The following is a 17985-nucleotide window of genomic DNA, read 5'->3' on the forward strand; positions in this document are numbered from 1 at the left end:
AGTAAGGAAAAGTTTTATTTTTCTTTTCCTTTTTACTTTTCTTTTTCTTTATATTTTTCTTTATTTTCCTTAATCCCTCCGTTTCTCTCCCTCGCGCACCCGAGCCCATCCCGACGCCGCCTCCTTTCTCCTCCTCTCTGCCCTAACCGCCGGCCGGCGGTTTCTCTTCTTCTCCTCTGCCGACGCCGTCGCCGTGCCCTAGCACAAGCCACCACCGGTCGGGCTGTGTACCTCACCCTCCCGAGACACTTCGGCCACAGGAGTAAGAGCCGGCCTCTCCACGCCGAGCTCTAAGTTTTCAGCGCCGACCACCACCGGCCATATCTTCTCTTATTCCCTTACTATGCCGTGCCCTAGTATTGGGTTTGCATCTGCTGCCGCTTGATATCTTCTCCCCTCTGCCGGTCCGTCTCTCCTTCTCCTCCTTTCCGAGCCGCACCAGGCGCCGCCACCACCTGAGGCTGAACGGAGCAACGCCTGACCTAGGGTTTCCGGCAGTGGGCTGATACCTGATTATTCCAGCCACTGCTGGTTGCTACCATCGCCGGAAAAGAAGGTCGGGTAATGGTATTGTTAATTTCAACAGTGATGTAGATTTTTGGTATGCTATTGTAGGGATTTCCAATTAGTTAGATATGGAATTTGTTTTCCAATTGGCAGTGACAGTGGTGTGAAGCTATTGGATTCCGGCTACCACAACATTGAATGCCTTGGTTGTTTCCTTGATATCCAACTTTGATCCGATCAGTGAAAGGTAAGGTTATTGTTTAACCTTGTGGATTTAGGTCTTGCTGTGGAGAAATTAATTGATGACCAGTTAAGGTTGATCAATAATTAGGGTTTTCCTAATTGAATTAGGTATATTGGTGATTATTAATTAGGGTTTTTGCCCTAAATAGTTTTAAGGATTTATTTAGCAATTCATTTGAATTTTAGCTAAATAAAAGTATATCTATTGGTATTACAGGACTTTGACGCGAGACGAATATCTCGATGTCGGATTTGGACATTCCTATTGGAGGCGGGTACTTTTGACTTATGTCATTTGATATGCTTAGTAATTAAATTAACATGTTGCATTAATTGTGTTTCTTATCTGATTCGGTTAATCACTACCCAAATCTTACATGCTTGATTGATTGATTGGTTTTGCATCTCAGGTATATTTTACCTGTTTATACATGTTTATAGGGGTAGTGATATGCCATGCTTGACCATGTTCAGGACTTAGGTTTTATATCTTCTGTATACCTTTGGATTGTTTTGGATTCGTTGACCTTTGATGCATTTTTATATATATGTGGATTAGGTCAGGATATTCTTGTGGTTAGTGCCATGCACCATTTGCATGATTGCATGCTGTGCGATAGTCCGCTCCATTATTGTTGAGCACATCGCCAGTTACATGGATCTGCACACACCACCACTCATGGGTTAGTGGTCGATTCAGGATGAGTGTGTTGCAGCAGGGACTCTGTTAGGCACCGTTGGTCCGCTCATGGGTAGTGTGACACAACGTGTTATCCGGCAGGGATTCCTCCCCGTCATCGTGTACCGGGAGTTGAGAGCATTGCGCTCCCCCATCTATGATTTGGGGTAGGAGGATAGGTGTACTCCGACAGCATCCCGTCCACTCGGTCACTCATCAGGAGTAGTGACGACAGAGTGCACGGTTGTCACAGCCCTACCCACTCGGCCTCACTTTTGTATGAGATGATCGACTGGCGTCAGGGGTGACCAGGACGCATCATTGGCATCATATGCATGATGCATTTAGTGCGGGTGGTTGTGTTTGCTGCATTTATATGCTGCATATTGTTTGGATACCTATGTTTGACATGCATACAGGATTCCTTATCCCTCGGACTGTTTGACCTTATACTCAGGACCTGGTTAGTACAGTATTCTCCTGTTTATTTCAGATGCATTCTTATCTTTCTTATCAGGAGACTGTACGCATGATTAGTGCTAGGTGTTGTTTCTTTACTTTGCATATCAACTGTACCTGTTGAGTGACCCCGCCTCCATTGTTGTTATTTTCAGGTTGATGCTGTCAGGAGGGAGTTCCAGTCGCTAGTCCCCACTGCACGTAGTGCTACTCCGCTGCTGGTTTTTGAGTTGTTTCATTTTAGCTTTTCGCTATCAGACTTTATTTTAGTTTTGTTTTGGACTTACATATGGATATTGTATGGAATCTTTCCGTTGGATGAACTTTTCGTATGATTTGGATTTACTCTACTACATGCCTGCCTGAACGGCAGAAGAGGTAAGAAAAATCGGATTTGGGCTTTACGAGTGTAGTTGAGTAGGGTTGATTTCGAGTCAGAGTATTGTCAGCCAGAGGCTGAATATATATATATAAACTGCGTGGTGATTGATTTTTATTACTGTTATTATTCCAGCCGCCTGTGGCTGAGTATCTAGTGCTTGTAGAAAATTTTGATTGTCCGCCGTACAGGGGAGATGCTGCCGAAATTTTCTCGGACAGGGACTCTTCTGGGGGCGTGACAAGCAAGACTAACTAAGCTATTTTAAATGCTTCCATTGCATTTACTGAGCTATTAAAAATGTCTACTGTCGCACTTTACTGAACTAAGCATTTTATTGAACACTTAGTGTGCTCCAACTCTCCCCTCTATTAGGGAGATCACCTCTAGGCACCCGACATCGTCTAGAATCTCCAACTGAAAGGAGGAAACGTGTCTGGCCCATCTAGAGGTGCTCAACTAGATCCCTAAACCTGCGAGGAGGGTTAAATACCCACTATGCGTCGAAAAATCTACATATGGCTAAATTAAAAGCATTCTATCGTACGAAAAGCTACTTATACTGCAGGTGAGTGGTTTCTTACCTCCTATTCGAAGTTTCTTACGATTCTAATCGCTAGATTTCCGGAGGAGATGATCCTTTCGACGATCTTCTCGCGTCTTCGCGTTCCTCTCGCGGAGGGGAGCGTCCTCGTGTCGAAGTCGTCGCCGGAAAGTGCCCTTGGGCGGAGCCCTAGCCTTCCTTGTGGTTGGCGCCGAAAGGAGGAGAGGAGAAGTGGGCGGCGGAATTAGGTTGGGGTGGAGAAAAGCTACGATCCAAGAAAATAACTCTTCACTTAATTATTTCCTATTTATATTAAGTGATAATTCCGACCCAACTCCAACTTAAATAAAATTGTTTCCCTTTCCTTTCAGCACGACCCTGCTGTGTTCACTTGGTTACCATGATTCACCATAAGGCATAGGACCCATAGGTCTCGGGTTCAATTCCTGCTTAGGCTATTTTCGTTTTCTATTTATTTTTGCTACTTCCGCTACTCCAAAAATTCCATAAAAATATTCTAAAATTCCAGAAAAATCATAGAATATTCCTAAAATAATTTTGAGAATTTTCGGGTGTTACAAAAGCAATATAAGCAGTATTATATTTGCACAAAAAATAGCATGCAATAGACAGATAAATAAAGGAGTAGGGTTTAGAATATAGTTATCCGGTTGAAGCGTCGGCATGCCGACTGTCCTTAGAGAATTTATTATCGCCTTACGTTGCAAAGGCTCTCCGGCAAAATTCCCCCAAGATCCGACAACCGCTCGTCTCGTCCGTAGATGCAATCCAAAATGGACGCGACACTCGGACCCAACCTAAGATCGCCGGAATTCCAAGCCTCAGGACAAGAGAGCAGCGAAAAACTCGACGAGAAGAAAGCAGAAAATCGTGCAGAATGAATCGCACAGAGAAGGGAGAAGGAGGAGAAAGCTCGAGGCTTGAGTGAAGAATAGAGGTGCTGCAAGTCCCCTTTTATTCACTCTGAGAAGATACGAAGCACTGCTTCGCTAGCGAGGAAACGCGTCTCAGTGTCGCGTCCGCGTCCCTTCCTCACGCGCGGAACAAAACCGAAAAAACCAAACTCTGGTTTGGTTTTGGTTCAGACCGAACCGGAAACCAAACTGGTTTGGTTCAGACTGAACCAAACCAGCAAAAATAGACCGGGCCGCCCGTGAGCGCAAGGCCCACGGGCTAGAGATTTGCACCCCCCTGCACGCGTTAATCGCGTACATGACGCCCGGTTTATGGATTTCCGGCTCGCGTCCACGTCCCTTCCTCACGCGTGGAACAAAACCGAAAAAACCAAACTCTGGTTTGGTTTTGGTTCAGACCAAACCGGAAACCAAACTGGTTTGGTTCAGACTGAACCAAACCAGCAAAAACAGATCGGGCCGCCCGTGAGCACAAGGCCCACAGGCTGGGGATTTGCACCCCCCTGCATGCGTTAATTGCGTACGTGACGCCCGATTTATGGATTTCCGGCTCGCGTCCGCGTCCCTTCCTCACGCGTGGAACAAAACCGAAAAAACCAAACTCTGGTTTGGTTTTGGTTCAGACCGAACCGGAAACCAAACTGGTTTGGTTCAGACTGAACCAAACCAGCAAAATCAGATCGGGCCGCCCGTGAGCGCAAGGCCCATGGGCTGGGGATTTGCACCCCCCTGCATGCGTTAATTGCGTACGTGACGCCCGGTTTATGGATTTCCGGCTCGAACCCCCCAAATCCACTTGATTTGGGCTTGACCCGCGCATGCGTGTAGGTCCCCTTATCATTGCTAAGCAAGGATGGAAGGACTTCCTATATAAGCCCTTCCAAGCTTCTCCACTTAGCAATGTGGGACTAAAAACACTACAAAAAAAAAACAAAAAAATGCTTTGAATTTAAAATAAAATTCAACAGGAATTTCGTCGATATATTCGATTATCGACGGAGTTCCAACGAAAAATGGTTTGTCGGGATATGCTCTATCAGAAACGATTTTTCCGACGGAATTTAAACTTTTGTAGTTAACATTACCGACGGATTATTTAATCCATCAGTATATTCCAAAAATTATTTACCGACAGAAATATAGTTTCTATCGGTATAGTCTGTTGGAAACACTGTTTCCCACAACCAGTATTTATCGACAGAAACTTTGATTCTGTCAGTAATTATCGACGAAAATAGACTTTTTCGTTGGTATACAGTAAGATACACTGAGGGAAACAACTTTTCTGTTGGTAATTAACGACAGAAAAATCTATTTCCGTAGGAAAATATCGCGTATACAGTAACCTATGAAATAGGGGAAAACTGACAGAAACATTTTTTTCGTCGATATTTCATCAGTACAAAATAAATTAGATTGCCGATTTTGTATTCAGGATCTATCATGTTTACAATTTACATAGCTATATAAAACCATCAAAAGCGATGATATTTCATACATACATACAATCACATTTTACACATTTAACAATTCATACTTGCAAACAAACACAATTTTAACAATTCATACATTCTAACAAGTCATATATCATAAACACAAATAAACTTATATAAATAAATTATCTTGTGGATAGAAATAAATAAAAATAAACACAATCTAAACAATAAACAAACACAATAATAGAAACAAAACACAAACATAATAATAGAAACAAATATCCATATCTAAATCTAACAGAATTAAATAAATTATGATCAGTTTGATGTATAATTCTAAATTTTGTATATATGTATTGTTGGAGATCAATACGTTGCAAAAGATTTGCAACGTTTTGTTGAGGAGATGATTGGTTTATCTCCCTCAACGTATATTGCAATTAAGAGTAATCAAAGCATCGGTGCTTTCTTCCTATATACATATGCGTCCAAGTGAAATTAGAGGGAGTGGGGTATACGACGGTGAACTCGAAGGTGATCACAGAGAAGAACGTCCGGCAAGTGGGATTTGGTTTGTGACACTTCAGTAAAGGTTCCTACATGGTGATCTTCTCCGGGACAGTAGCATCTCCAGAATGGTGGTTGTCGTCGCAACAGTAATAGAGTCGTCTACAACATCTTTTCTGAATTTCTCCTCCAGAGCACTGTAAGTTCATTTCGTTTCGTATGAAGTATGTTATTATGAGCAACAATGGTATCAGATCGCATTGCAACATTTACCGTATAGTTGTGCAGGGAAGAAACCGACTGAGTTGTTTTCTCTCCATCACTGAAACTGACGCAAGGGTCGGTAAGGGGTTGGTTTTCGGTGTCCGTGGCCAGTGAGTGAGCCCCCACTACCGCGTTGAAAGGTCGGTGATTAGCTACAAGCGTGTTCATGGAGAAGAAGAAGATGCTACAGTGTTTTTAATGGCATAATAATTTTGTCATATTTTAATCGATTAAATCAATCGATTGAATTAAAGAAGTTTTAATCAATTACATAATCGATTAAAATAGATTTTAATCAATTCAAGAAGGTGTAATCGATTCACAGTGATGAAGCACAGTAAATCAATCTATGTGTAATATATTCAAATGAAATATATTAAAAAAATAAAAACGAAGTTCTGTACTTTGTTTTTCCACCGAGCCTACAAAAGAAAAAAGAAATATTTTAAATATTTTTTAAATAAAATTAATTGAAAAAATTAGAATTTTTAATTAAGTATATTTGAATTTGCATGACTAACTAATGGTTTAATCCGAACCAGTCTAGTTCATTTGAAATAGATCATATCATATTAGGTTGGTCTAAGAAGATCTCAATCTAGTTCAAACCATTGGTTGGTTTAATCATACCAGTTTAATTCAATAATGCCAAGATCTGATTCAAACTATTGATTGGTTTAACCAGTTCAATTTTCTATTGATTTAATTGGGATGGGTTTAAACTTTTTAGTCGGACTTAAATTGAATTTGGTTTATTGAACCGGACTGACTAGGTTGGTTTAATCCGACAATTATGATTCAATTAGACCTCGATCTTATTTAAACCATTAGTTGGTTTAAAAGAACTAGTTCGATTCAAACCAGAATCAATTTGGATTGATTAATTGGGCTTGGACCAAATATGATCAAATGACTAGATTTGTTCTATTGGGTCAGATTTGATCAAAAAGATTAGATTTGTTCTAATGAGTTACACTTAAACTAATGAGTATTAGTTTGATCAAACGAACCTGAGTTTGATCAATAAGTCTGAGATTGACTTAAATGAGTTTAGATTAATAGAATAAAGGTAGGGCATCCCAGTCCAATTAGATTAGTTCTAATGAGGATAATGAACAAAGTTCAGGATCTAATTTCCTAATCAATTGGTCCAATGGGTCAATTGACGTAGACTCCTAAAAATCAATAAAATTTATTTTTCTTGATTAATAATGTTGGTTCTACGCCTACAAAATCGAATTAAGCCAATTTTATACTGGTAAGTTGGTTTTGTATTGACTTATTTAATTTACAAATGGCATGGACTATTACCACCTTGACTCGTTGCGAAGTGTGATGGAACCAGTTGAGGGAGGAAATCCAGGAGATTGAATATAACTCAGTTTATGGAGTTAAGAACACATTGAAAGGCTTGACAACTATTCTAGAAACTTAAGCGAGAAGAGTCTCCGGTCCTAGACAATTATAAGATCTAGGCTTTGATGCGTTCATTGCCAGAGTATCCTAAGGTGGAAGCAGACTATGCATGGGACACCATAAAGGGGAAATCTCATATGCACAGTTGTGTGTGGAACTACTCACCATGTGGATTAAGAGGATCCCGAAGAGTTTGAGGAGAATCCATAAGAAGATCCGAAAGTAGATCCAATAGAGATTCCTGAAGTTGGTCTATCGGAGATTGCCTCAAATGAGTCCAAGTTCAAGCGGCTTGAGTTGACCACTGCACTGGTGTTTGTCCTAGTGGGAGTGGTATTGGTCTATCTAGTTTATTAGAGCTCTTTTACTATTATTGTTGTTATATATAGACAGTATTAACTCATTTACTTTTTGAGTCATGTAATAATTTCTGTTATTATGTATGAATAGAATTATTTTATTAAAAGTTATATTATGTGTTAACAAATTTAAAAATGATTTGTTCATTTCATGATTCATGTTCAATTTAATGATTAGTTCATTTCATGATCAGTTCATGCTTACTTTAATGATTTGCTCATTCAATAATTAGTTCATTTGTTAGGATGTATGTAATAGTATTGATCAATGTTGATTTGATTAGATCATACAAATGATGAGTGGAAACATAGTTATCACTTGATTTTGTAAACTAACTCAAATTAATATTAAGTCAATTATAAATTACATGCATATGAATTACACTGAATACTAAATAATATATTTATTTATGGTAGATCATAGCAAATAAGAACATCATAGTTAAACTTAATAACAGAGAGAAATTATATGAGGATAACTATAAAATCTGGCAGCTCAAGATACAATATGTTCTTGAAGAAAAAGAAGTTCTTGAGGCTATAAAATAGGTTATGGAAGAACCTGTAGATGATCCCACTACACAGAATAAACAAGATCTTGATGCCTATAAGGCATAAAAGAAGAAGGACTCTACTGCTAAGGGAATATTAATTAGTTCAATGGTGGATGACCTAGTTTTTGAAAATGAGTCGTATCTTACGACCCATGCAGTCTGGGTAGCCCTTAAGGAGAAATATAGTGGAGTAAGTCTGAGGAACCTTCGATAGTTGACGATTAAGTTTGACAACTATAAGAAGCATCTGAATCTTTCAATGGTTCAACACCTCAGAGAGATGTCGAATATGATTCGAGAGCTTAAAACTACTAGTCATGAGTTGACCAATGAATAATAGGTTCAAGCAGTTATTCTTTCCCTTCTAGATTCTTGGGAGACCATGAATCAGATCCTAACTCACAGTGAAAGTATTAAGACTTTCATTGACGTCTCATGTCATGTAGAATTGGAGGTGGAGTGATTTGAATTTGTGAGGATTTCTACACTAGCCTATATGGCTATTGGTTCTGTTGAATCATCTAGATCCAAGAAAAATAAATGGTTCAAGAAGAGGAAGGGAAAGAAGAAAGAAGTTGCTGCTGTGGGACAAAGGCCAATCAAGAAGAAAGGAAAGTAGAATAGATTGAAACAATGTAAATGTGTCTTCTTTTCCTGAGCATTTTGTTGCTAGTTTAGTGTTATTAGTTGATTCTTATCCTTTGTGAATTATAGATTCAGGAGCAACCAACCTTGCAGCTAGAAAGTGGGTTGCATTTGTAGATTATCAAAAGGTACCAACTGACAACAAATTGATCTATGTAGAAAATAATACAAGAGTTGAAGTCAAAGGAGTCGGCACTTGCAAACTCAACCTCCATGGTGGTAGTGTTTTGTTTCTACATGATATTATATATGCTCCTAAAATTTGATGAAATCTTGTTTCTATTACAAGTCTTCTTGATTTAGGGTATTGTATTAATTTTTATAGCCAGGATATTGAACTTAAGATTAACTCAATGTCAATCGAATATGATTTTTTTTTATCAAATAATTTTATGGTTCTTGATGTAGAACCATATGTCAATTATTCTATTGACGGTTGTTTTTCAAACATTGCTCTAATTAGTAATGCAGATATAACTAATGAGGTTTGTATGTTAGATTAGGATACATGGGACAAGAATGTATGAATCGGTTGGCTAGAGAGGGTCTATTGGACACTCGGGCTAAGATTCACTTGTCAATATGTGAGTATTGTCTTGCTAGAAAAGCAATTAGGAAACTATTTGGTAAAGCTATAAGAGCTAAATTATCATTGTAATTAATTCCTTCAGATATTTATGATTCAATAAATATGAAGGCTAGACATGGAGTTTCTTATTTCATTATATTTATTGATGATTTCTTTTATTTTGGTCATGTGTATTTGGTTTCTCATAAATCTGAAGCATTAGATTGCTTTAATCATTATGTGAATGAATTTGAAAATCAAATAAAACATAAAGTTAAGACTTTACGCACTGGTCATGGAGGGGAATATTTGTTTGATATGTTCAAGATAATATGTAATGATAGAGGGATTATTAGACAGCTAGCAATCCCTAGAACTCTACAGTAAAATAGGGTTGTTGAAAGAAGAAAAATAACTCTTCAAGATATGGTTAGGTCTATAATGGCGCAAGGTAATTTATCGATCTCCTATTGGGGAGATGTATTGTTAGTTGCGGTCTATATACTTAACAAAGTGCCTTCAAAGTTAGTTCCATCCACCCCATATGAACGTTGGACAGGCAGAAAATTGGATTAAGTAATTTGAGACCTTGGGAGTTAGCCGCTTATGTTCATAATAGTTCTCACAAGTATGAAAAACTAGGACCTAGAGGTAAGAAATATATCTTTATTAGATATCATGAGACCTCCAAAAATTATGTTTTCATAGATGAACAACTAGATGGAACCATCTCTGAAATAGATTCAAGAGATGCGACTTTTCTCAAAATAGAGTTCCCAACCATAGGTGATGTTGATAAAATTATTATTCCTTTTTTTTAAAGGATGAGATATTATCAATAAGAGATATGTCAAAAGAGATGTCTGAGTCTAGTCAACTTAATGGGAGTGATTTGCTAAGTCATAAGCTGACTTCTCAACAACCCAACTTATGAAGACGTGTTTGTAAGATTAAACCTTGGAAATGGTTTGCTAATGAGAATAAGACATTAATAACACTCTCAGTTGACGCAATGAATCTCGAACGCTTGAGGAAGCATTAAGATGCTCGGTTAGAGAAAAAAAAAATAAGTTGCAATGGAAGAGGAAATGGAGTCAATGAGAAAGAATCAAGTTTGGAATTTAGTTAATCTTCCTCTAGGCTGAAGGGCTATTGGGAATAAGTTGATTCTCAAAATCAAGAGAAAAGTTGATGGATCAATTAATCTATACAAAGCTCGACTAGTTGTAAAAGGATATATACCCAAATGAAGGGTATTATTTTTGAAGAGAAACTGAGTTTATCTTAGGAGTAAAGATCATGAAAGATCGATCAAAAAGACTTTTAGGTTTGTCTCAAGAGGCTTATATCACTAAAATGTTATAATACTTCATATGTTGAATTGCAACAGTGTATCCCAAGACTCCTGAATAAATAGCTAGAAAAAATCATATGTCAGTAATATTGGTAGTTTGATGTGCACTATGTTGTGTATTTATCTTGCTATAAGCTATGTTATTGGCTTAGTTAGTCGTTTCTAGTTAAACCCAGGATCGACACATTGGAAAACAGCGAAGAGGATATTAAAATACCTAAAAAAGGATAACAAATTATTGTATTTGTTTCCAAGCATCTATGATGAGCCTGAAAGGCTGTACAGATGCAGATTGTGCAGGAGACCTTGATGACAGAAAATCTACATCTGACTATATCTTCTTGCTAAATGGTGGCGTTATCTCATGGAATAACAAGAAGCATGCTTTATAGCCTTGTCAACAATGGAAGTTGTGTGCCCAGGCCTATGTATCCTTGTCGACAATAGAAGTTGTGTGACTTGGCTTGTGTAGCCTCGTCGACAATAGAAGCTATATAGCTAGGCTTGTGTAGACTTGTTGACAATCGAAGCTGTGGCTTACACATCAGTTGTGCAACAATCTGTTTGGCTGAAAAGATTTCTAAAATATTTGAAGATTGTTGAGGATAGTGGGAGTCTTATTACATTGTATTATGATAGTCAAGCTGAGGATCCTAAATATCACAAGAAAAGCAAGCATATAAAATTAAGTATAATTTTATAAGAAATATTATGGATAAGAAAATGATAATTCTTGAGTATACCCCTACACATATTATTCTTGCTGATCCTTTTATTAAGTCATTGACTAAAGAGTCATTTTAAGGATATAGGAAGTCTTTGTGACTTCGTAAAATATAACATATTGTAAAATGTCATGATCTATTCAGTGTATATGTTGTTATATTTTGGATTAAAGTCTCGATGAGCATGTTGGCAAGTTGATATTAATCCACTTACATGGGCAATCATCTCTATTTGTTAAGCACAAATAGAGGTAAAATCGTTACTTATGGGACAACTTATGTAGTTGTGAATAGAGACATACCTATAAGTTAAGGTCGCCTTGATAATTGTGTCAAGATGAGATCATTTATACAATGATAAGAGTAATGTACCCACCATTTACTTAATCTACTTAAGGCAAGATTGTAATTCATATGTTGAATTCAGGATTAGACATTAGGTATGTCTAGATCAAAATCTGTAGGATATTAAAATTTGAGAAAAACATACTCTCTTTTTAGTAAAGAGAATAATATCATAGCATGTGATTCATACCACATGTGCTATGGCAACAAGAAAGGTAGTAGGAGAATAAATCCCTGCTTCTCTATTTTGTGAGACCCTTGAGATTATAAGTTAATCTTAATTTTATCCTAAGTGACTATTTAACTGTCTACTTGAAGTTATAATCAGAATCTGCTACTTTGGCATGTTTCCTATTGGCTTTGGATAATTCAGTCTATGGAGCATAACTAGGAAAATAACTGATTAGAATAAATAGATTCTAGCTAAAGAGGAAGATTAAATAGATTTACATCTTTTGATGTTATTCACTGGTCGACACATTTCCATTATGTATAGAAATGATTGTGAATATTGAATATGAAACATGCTCTTGACATAATAGTCATTATGAGGAATTAGAGATGTTCATATTGATATAAATAAAGACTTTAATTTGGGTAAATAGCAAAACATGAATATCTTCAAAATAATGGTTAGGTGCCACTAGAAGATTAGACATTTTCTTCATAACGGATATGTACTACAAGGAGAGAGGTTTTGTGCCATTATGAGAATGTCTCTGATTCATTCTATAAAATAGTTATGTAAGGTAAAACAATCTTCTTAGTAATTATTGCTCATTGTGCTTGTTGTCGCATGAACCATTTTCCCTAGTGTATGAAATGAATGTTCTTATTTGGTCTTTGTGACTAATTAATTTTTGTTCTGGTCTTTGTGAATTGATCATCATATAGTCTATATGACTTATTTGGTCTTTATGACTAATTAATGTTTGGCTCTAGTCTTTATGACATGATCATCTTGTAGTCTATGTGACTGACATGGTCTATGTGGTCATATAACCCTTATGGATTGACTTGGATGAGTGGAAGATGTTGGAGATCGCTACATTGTAAAGGATTTGCAACGTTATGTTGAGGAGATGATTGGTTCATCTCCCTCAACGTATATTGCGATTAAGAGCCATGAAAGCATCAGTTACAAATCGATGCTTTCTTCCTATATACCTATGCATTCAAGTGCAATCAGAGGGAGTGGGGTATGCGATGGTGAACTTGAAGGTGATCACAGAGAAGAACGTCCGGCAAGTGGGATTTGGTTTGTGACACTTTGATGAAGGTTCCTACGTGGTGATCTTCTCTGGGATAGTAGCATCTCTAGAACGGTGATCGTCGTCGCAACAGCAGCAAAGTCATCTCTAGCATCTTCTCCGAGTTTCTCCTCTAGAGCACTGTAAGTTCATTTTGTTTCGTACAAAGTATGTTATTATAGGCAACATGTATAACTAATTTTACATGTAACAAAAAAAAACCTGGATAGAAAGAAGAAAAGAAGATAATGATAATCGTGATGAATATGTAACTAGGGACTCCTGAAACATGTAGTAATATAATACTTAGAAATGAGTAGATTAGAATATCAAAACTAAATATATTTTACATAGTTATGTATGATAAAAAATTAAATTATAATTGAACAAACCTCAAAGAAAGCTAATTACTACGGTCTGATGGGTCTTGAGTCTCCTGTGCTTCAAAATCATGTGGTGTCTAGGTGTGGGCGAAATTAGCCATGGCTGCTCGCATATGAGCAAAGAGAGCTTTATTATCCGCGTCACATGCAACTCTACTCTCCTATCCCCCTTGGCTCTCCTCTTGTCCTCAGTGGTCCTCTTCTGCTCCTCAACGACCCTCCACTGATCCATAGCGGTCATGCTCTCATCCATTGACTTCAGTTGAGTGCGCAGTTCTTCATTTTTGTGTCTTAAAGATTGCATCTCAGTAGAAGAAGAGGAACTAGCACGACCCTTAGGAGTCCTCAAATGATCAAATGCAACTTTGGCTTGAGAGCCAAGGCCGTAGAGGGTAGAGTTTTTTGTCCTTCCACCAACAACATCATAATATATCTCATTCAGCGCGTCGGTGAATAGAAGTTGTGACTCCCCCTAATGATGACTGAGATAACTGTGCCACTCTATCTGTCATTTTCTCCTGTGTGAAAAAAATAATATAATTAATATCTAATTTGATCACAATTACTAAAGTTAATAAAGATATAAATGAACATATGTAATAAAGTTAATAATCTTACGTGTAGAACCTAAGATCGAGATTCGACAAATGTCTCATCTTTCTTCTTATGGGTCTTAAGAAATATTACATGTGGGTTGTCGGGCAAGATCACCCTCTTGCATACACAAATAATTTGGGAAAAAATTATATTAATTTGGCAATAAATATAAAATTTGTTACAAAGTATAATTTTAAATTAAACCCACCAGATCCATGACATGCTCAATAATAGATTTGTATCTTGACGTATGCCGAGTGATTTCAATGCTCGGGCCACCTGGTTTTATATTTCTATTTGATCGAGCCTTTTCGACATTTTATTACCACCTTTGTACAATCCAGGTGGTCATCCATTCACTCTATGTCGCCTTGAAAATATACGTCAGCCTAGTGTCTTTTTACTTATATAGTACACAAGGTCCCTGTAAACTTTGGCACAGTAGCTATTCCACATAACTTTAAATTATTTTTCTTGCCATTTTTCCCATGTATAGCTTTTCTACAATTATAAATTAAAAATTTATTATGTGAAAAGATAAATATATTATGGAAAACTAAATATATTAAATTTACTTACTACGAATTCATTATAATAAAATGTCTTCATCTCATAGCCTACATGCCTCCATGTAGTACTAGAAATGCATACTTGTTCTTTACATTTTTTAGTGATATAAGATGCAACCTGATGGCCATCAGGAATAAATCTACAAGAAAAAATATTTAGGTATGAAAATTATTAAAGTAGTATATGAACTTGAATTACTAATAATATAAAAACTTATAAGTCTCCGAAGAACCTTATAGCCACGGGGTGTTACTGCCTGCTATTTAGCCATAATAATATCTACAAATTGATATTACAACACAACATACTAAAGTTTACAAACATGCATGGCATCAATAAAAAAACAACATGGAAACATAACTTACTTGATGAGCAATAATGCTAATATTGAATCATCATTAACATCTAACCAATCAACATTAACAGTTTCTAAGTCCTCATCACTAGACTGTGTTAGTACAACTTCATCCTCACTGTTCGATATCTCTCCATCATCTATTTCCTTGTAAGTGACATTAACATCTATAAGTAATTGAGATGTGGATTGGAGTTGTGAATCAATTGAATGTCTCTCCATTTCGTCATTCTGAAATACATCATAATTTTGAGCAATGATGGTGTTTAGCATTTCTATAGTCTAGCGAGACTTCATTCGACTAACAGACAACCATTACTACATCTTCTTCTCTTCGTGGGATATTCAAGATAGAAAACTTGACCTGCTTATATCCTCAAAATAAAAGGTTTAAACTTGTTGAATCTTTTGTTTGTATTAACCTCAACTAAATTATAGTTTAGATGTATTCTGGTACTTATTCTTGGGATATGATCATACTATGAATATTTGAATAACACACTGATATGGGTTATGATAGGACGACCTGTCGAATGAAGGAGTCAGGATTGAGAAAGATAAGAGAGGTATATAGCTAAAGTGCCTTCGCGCGCTCGGTTAGGCAAATCCCGACTGAGCATAAAAGTACTTAGCCTTATAAATATCTTTTAGCATATTACCGACCGAAGGTCGAGTGAGAGCTAGTGCGCGTATACGTGCTTCGTCAAATAAAGCCCGACCGAGCGTAAAAATATTTAGTCTTATGAAAACTCTTAGTATATTATCGACCGAGTGAAGACCGAGTTAAAGTGAAGGCCGAGTTAAAGGAACTCCTCAAGGAAGGCATCATAATTCCAAAAGAGTAAGAATTGACATCATGCCCATGCTTGTTCTTTTGATGGAGTAATCATAACCTTAAAGCAAAAGCTAGGACCAGCACTGTACTCATAAGGCTCTATACTTGGCTTTTTGACTCATGAAATGACTCTAGGGAAAATTAAAAAACCTCCCTGTGATTACACCAATTGTTGCAATGAAGCCATCCATAAGTAATGCATAAGTGCCTCAATCATTTCAAACAATTTGAGCTAGGAGAGTTGCTCCAGGACGGAGACTACTATTTCATTCCAATTTGTAAACTAACTGACTAATTTTTTATATGACATTAAACTAATGTATGCATCAAAGAATACGGGTAGATTTTTTTTTATCGAACAATGTCAATAAGTTCACATGGGTGGAGATGAAGTTGTCCCTTTAATGTGTGGATCATATCTCAGTTTTTGATAATGACCAAGTGACATATCGAATTGCACCTTCTTCTTTCAATATTGAAATATGTATTGAAGAACATTATTGGCATGATGGAATTATTAGCAAATTAATAAGGTGCTAATCATACTTTCTAATAATTTAAGTTGCTCAAAATGCACATTTTGCTAGTAAAGTTTAAGGGCACATAAACAAGGGCATGCACTCATTATTTTCTTTTCCACACCAATAGTTAAGGGCATATTGCATACAAAAAGTTGTTGATATAATGAGTATACTACAAAAAAAAGAATGATGATGAAAAGTGTTCCTTGTGAAAACAATTATAGAGGTCTTACTAGGATTTCATATTTCCATTATGAAAGACAAAATAAAGAACTTCGACAAATACATGAGATAAATATCGTATATTCTCCACTTCGTTAGTGTGGTTGATGCCAAAACGCAATGCCGTAGCGCACTGATGCACAATTTGTTACATTATGAGCACGATGAAAAGGCATCACTAGATTTGTGATGTTCATTTTATTTATTTATTTATCTATTTTATTAATCTAGTCGTTGCTTATATATACATGTAGATCATGCCTTGAGAAAACACATCAACTCTACCTAGAGGAAAGGCATACAAGGTAATTAACTTTCAAAGTTTTTGTTTCTTCATTTATTTGTTTATATTTTCTTAATTTGCCCATAGTACTACATAGGACCTATCTATGTTATTCAATATTTACTTATTTAACTAGCACACATATATAGTAGACGAATAAGGCATATACTTTATTGATGTTTGTTTATATGTGCAGCTACACTTATCAATGAAGAACTCACTTGTCCTAGCTTTCTTCGCACTTTGTTTGCTCATGATCTCCGAAACAGTAGTGGTAAGTAGGCAACTTGAGGATAAACCACTGCCATTCTCTCTCCAAGCGACTGACAAAGGGAATGAATACATTAACATTGACGGAATTGCCTCTAGTTCCAATGTTGTTGGTAAAACAGGAAACGAGGAGAGAAAGCTAGGAGAAACCAAAGCAATTGGTGATCTATCAATTGACAAAAACAGTTCCAATGATGCAGACAATTTGGCCACACAAATGAACACTCACATTGACCTACGCAAAAAATGGCATTAAATGGATGTAATGCCACCCTCAGAGCTATGCTAGATAGTTGTATTAACTATTATTATAGTGTAAGAATATGTGTGTGGATGAATTTGCTCGAGTGTATGTAGAGCAAATCTTATGTCTAGACTACTATGAAATGGATGCGTGTATAACTTGGCCATTGGTGTGCATGCTAAAATATCTAATATTTATAAATGAAATAAATAAGTTCGTGGCTAGCTAGCTTGGCTTTAATTTTTCATTTTTAACAATCATCTATGACCCACTATGTTAAGGGTAGGGGAAGAGGGGATCCTAATGGAATAATTTAGGTTAAAGACAACCAAATAACTTTAAAATTGCATTAAGTTCCATCCAAAAATATCATCTTAAGGAAGAGTTGTTAATCAATATCTAATGATATCGAGGCTAAAAATATCTATTAAATATTATAAAATTATTTTTGATTCACAAGTTGAATTCCTAATCAAAAAATGATAGTTTACTATTTTATGATCTGTTTATGAATTAAACACGGTGTTTAGACTTGT

The 17985-nt window shown here is 36.6% G+C and overlaps 2 long non-coding RNA genes across 2 annotated transcripts; both read left to right on the forward strand.

The window, feature by feature from the left end:
* The first annotated feature begins 391 nt into the window (after positions 1-391).
* LOC122054149 lies at positions 392-985 on the forward strand. The gene is made up of 3 exons (XR_006132586.1): positions 392-556; positions 661-754; positions 968-985. It is a non-coding gene; the product is annotated as an uncharacterized LOC122054149 (long non-coding RNA).
* A 15896-nt stretch (positions 986-16881) lies between these two features.
* Positions 16882-17436, forward strand: LOC122054150. Its single transcript, XR_006132587.1, has 2 exons — positions 16882-16957; positions 17132-17436. It is a non-coding gene; the product is annotated as an uncharacterized LOC122054150 (long non-coding RNA).
* Positions 17437-17985: the final 549 nt, after the last annotated feature.

The sequence above is a fragment of the Zingiber officinale genome, chromosome 3A, assembly GCF_018446385.1.
Source record: "Zingiber officinale cultivar Zhangliang chromosome 3A, Zo_v1.1, whole genome shotgun sequence".
Taxonomy (NCBI): domain Eukaryota; kingdom Viridiplantae; phylum Streptophyta; class Magnoliopsida; order Zingiberales; family Zingiberaceae; genus Zingiber; species Zingiber officinale.